The sequence below is a fragment of the Salmo trutta genome, chromosome 10 (assembly GCF_901001165.1).
Source record: "Salmo trutta chromosome 10, fSalTru1.1, whole genome shotgun sequence".
In the NCBI taxonomy this organism is placed as follows: domain Eukaryota; kingdom Metazoa; phylum Chordata; class Actinopteri; order Salmoniformes; family Salmonidae; genus Salmo; species Salmo trutta.
Window position 1 is genome coordinate 14,407,255 of NC_042966.1, and position 4,486 is coordinate 14,411,740.

Genomic DNA, 4,486 nt, shown 5'->3' on the forward strand with positions numbered 1-4,486 from the left:
TCCCCCCAGACTGACCATCAGATGCAGTTAATCAGTCCAGTAAAAAAAAAAAGTTTTTATTATGCTCACTCAGCTGTGCCTCACAAGTAATACAACCAATGATATATTACCAGCGTGATCATATACCTACAATTTTTTTTAAATATATTTCTAAATGGTCTGAGAAGAACAATATTGGCAGGGCAATTCAAGCCAATATGTAGTGGTAATGTATTGGGCCTATAGCCTACTGCACAAACCTCATTGCTACAGAACTGTTTGATTAACGTTGCATAAGCTTATGTTTTTTTTAAAGATATGTTCAACAACAAAAAATCAGAGCCGTAGATCTCAGCTTGCATTTTGACTCAGAAAAGGTTGATGACCACTGATGTAAACAAACATACTAATTCCATCAGTAGGGCCAGGCTCCGACAATGAACCCCTTGGCCTAAAGGGTCACATTATAGAAGCAAAAAGCTTTGAAGACACATAAAGTTTATTTCACCATATCTTCACACTTGGATTGCCATGGGGTCATTCTAAAGGAACAGTACTTAAGTGGCAATTAGAGGGCAATAGAGAGACTTGAGAGACTCTGGGGATGGGAGGAGAGAAGGAGGGGTTGGGGGGGGATCACGCTTGTGGCAGCCACAGAGAGAACACACCATCCACAGACCCCAAAGCCACCCCAGTCACCCAACCAATGATATTTACACACTTACTCAGCAGCCTGGTGGTCACTATGTTATCCACTGGAAGTCTGTCGATGTGTCCGTCTCTGTCTCTTTTGCCTTGGCTCTGCCAGGTCGTTATTGAAAATGAGAGCCGTTTCTCAATTAATGTACCTGATTAAATAAAGGTGGATTGATTTGAATTGGCGCAGTGTCTTCAGCAGCCAAGATGCTTTTTCTTGTTTCCACCAAGGTGAAAACACTCCTGTAAAAGTGGTCAGTTTGCAGCAAACATCCACCTGTGTAAATGTACCTTCTGACATTAATTTAGTGCAAACATTTCTGTTTGTTTGTTAAACCGGACATCTAAATTAAGTTTTAGTCTGGGCACTGGACCCTGTTGACCAAGGTCTTCAGACTAAGCCTTAAGAGCCAGGGGGACAGACACAATGTAGAACTACTGTTCCCTCAGCGTAAGAATTTCTACTCACATGCTTAAGTGCAACAAATGCTGACTCACACGCACAGGCGATGACATGTACTAATATTACACAATGACATTTATTTTCTAATATTTATTAAGTAAATCCATAAAATATTTCAACATGCTCTTTTGGTATGAACCCAAGGAAACGTAATCTAAAAGAAATCTCCATGTCCCAGTCATTTAACCAGGTTGGGAGCTGCTTGATATTTAGGATGAGCCAAAAAATAATGTGTTTTAAAATGGGTCTTCATGGCCTTTTAAAGGATTGCGAAGGGGAAGTCTTTGATGCCTTTAAACCTTTAATGAACCTTCTAGTCTACACTAGCAGTAATGCTGCTGTGAGAGACAACTGGATTCACTCAGAGGAGAAAAGCTCTTCCTTTGAAAGATAACAATGACTGCACGTCTGATTGCCTCCTCGGCTATCTGTGATACTTAAAAGGCATTGCGAGAGGATGATAATGGAAGAACCTAGAAAAGGGCTCCTGACAAAAAAAAACCTACAATGGTAATGATAATTGATATCACATGTTCCCCTATCAAAGGACAAAGACGGGAGCTTAGAGGAAAGAGGCTATACATTAGTCTCCTGACCTCCAGTCTGCCAGTGCACTTCCTCAATGGTGCCTCTTGCTAATTTGTAGGGTTCCCTACTCGGCTCCAGAGAACCTCTCTGATAAATGGGGATTATGATGTGTGGATGGGACAACTAATGAAACGTCATGAAGACTAGGCCTGCTGGCTCCACTCCTGGTTGCCAGTAATGCCAGGGGTTCTCAAGGCCTCTTATGATGAATACAAGAGGAATCCTGAGGGGGACTGCTTTGGGAAAGACAATGTGTGGCCTTCCTTTAATCCTCTATGGTGACTCTCACAGGCCACAAATCCTTGTCCGTCTAGAGACTTGAGTGGGCACTTCAAGTGAGTTGGACTCATAGGCCTTTACTAATTTAAATGTTTGTATGTATACAGTACCAGTCAAAAGTTTGGACACCTACTCATTCAAGGGTTTTTCTTTCTTTTGACTATTTTATACATTGTAGAATAATAGTGAAGACATCAAAACTATGAAATAACACATATGGAGTCATGTAGTAACCAACAATAAAAGTGTTAAATAGATTATTCAAAGTAGCCTTGATGACAGCTTTGCACACTCTTGGCATTATCTCAACCAGCTTCACCTGGAATGCTTTTCCAACAGTCTTGAAAGAGTTCTCAGTTATGCTGAGGACTTGTTGGCTGCTTTTCCTTCACTCTGCGGTCCAACTCATCCCAAACCATCTCAATTGGGTTGAGGTCGGGTGATTGTGGAGGCCAGGTCATCTGATGCAGCACTCCATCACTCTCCTTCTTGGTCAAATAGCCCTTACACAGCTTGGAGGTGTGTTTTGGGTCATTGTGCTGTTGAAAAACAAATGATAGTCCCAGCGCAAACCAGATGGGATGGCGTATTGCTGCAGAATGCTGTGTTAGCCATGCTGGTTAAGTGTGCCTTGAATTCTAAATAAATCACAGACAGTGTCACCAGCAAAGCACCCCCACACCATCACACCTCCTCCTCCATGCTTGTGGGAACCATACATGCAGAGATAATCCGTTCATATACTCTGCGTCTCACAAAGACATGGCGGTTCGAACCAAAAATAAAACATTTGTACTCATCAGACCAAAGGACAGATTTCCACCGGTCTAATGTCCATTCCTCATGTTTCTTGGCCCAAGTAAGTCTCTTCTTCTTATTGGTGTCCTTTAGTAGTGGTTTCTTTGCAGCAATTAGACCACGAAGACCTGATTCACACAGTCTCCTCTGAACAGTTGATGTTGACATGTGTCTGTTACTTGAACTCTGTGAAGCATTTATTTTGGCAGCAATTTCTGAGGCTGGTAACTCTAATGAACTTGTCCTCTGCAGCAGAGGTAACTCTGAGTCTTCCTTTCCTGTGGCGGTCCTCATGAGAGCCAGTTTCATCATAGAGCTTGATGGTTTTTGCGACTGGACTTGAAGAAACTTTCAAGGTTGAAATGTTCAGAATTGACTGACTTCATGTCTTAAAGTAATGGAGTGTCATTTCTCTTTGCTTATTTGAGCTGTTCTTGCCATAACATGATCTTGGTCTTTTACCAAATAGGGCTATCTTCTGTATACCACCCCTACCTTGTCACAACATTGGCTCAAACACATTAAGGAAAGAAATTCCACAAATTTACTTTTATCAAGGCATACCTGTTAATTGAAATGCATTCCAGGTGACTACCTCATGAAGCTGGTTGAGAGAATGCCAAGAGTGTGCAAAGCTGTCATCAAGGCAAAGGGTGGCTACCTCGAAGAATCTCAAGTATGTTTTGATTTGTTTAACACTTTTTTGGTTACTACATGTTTCCATGTGTTATTTCATAGTTTCGATGTCTTCACTATTATTCTACAATGTAGAAAATAGTTAAAAGAAAGAAAAACCCTTGAATGAGTAGGTGTGTCCAAACTTTTGACTGGTACTGTATATACCATACATATTAACAAATATATACATATTCATATTTAGGTCAAGTCATCTACAATCAACATATCCTATCTGTTTGACAGTGGTCAAATGATCGTCCGAGTTCCACTGAAATCTAAAGTGAGTGTTATCTTCGACAATCCAGCCATACTTGTACTGGAAAGACAGCAGCTTTTGTTGAGTAATTGGTTGATTCCTTACTGCAGCAGCCACTTCAGGAATGTTGGAAGCAGAGCAGACATCATCAAGTGTTTGAAGAGACAAGATGGAGATTCATGGCTGGATAATGACATGGCTCTGGACAAGAGGATTAGGGCTTCACTAATACATATACAATTTTACACGGAAAGTCACTTTGCTCACAATACATCTGAGAGGTTATAAATAACTCTGTCAAAGATGGACTGAAGTGCACAACCAAATCAGTATGGTATGCCTGCTTATTTGTTATCATGACAATGGGCTGAAGGGCTCTGGTCAAATTGTAGTGCATTATATAGGGAATACAATGGCAGCCACAACTTTATCCTTCATTTAGTATACCCCTCCTCCGACCACAACATTTTCACCAGTTATATAATATACAGACTCCCTAATGCATCACAATCACAATGCCTCTATGGGTCCTGTAGTAATGTTCTACATTGATCAGTCTGTGGTGGACTACCAGATTCAGGTTACAGGGCAGTAGCAGTGTCAGTGTGTCTCCCATTGGGCTGAAACCTGATCCGAGCTAGTGTTCAGAGGAGTAGACCTACTGGCACCAGGCTGCACGGAGAGGGAAGATGCTAACAGCGCTGGAGGGAAGGCCTGTCATTAGAGTGGCTGACTCCAGATCAGCTGTA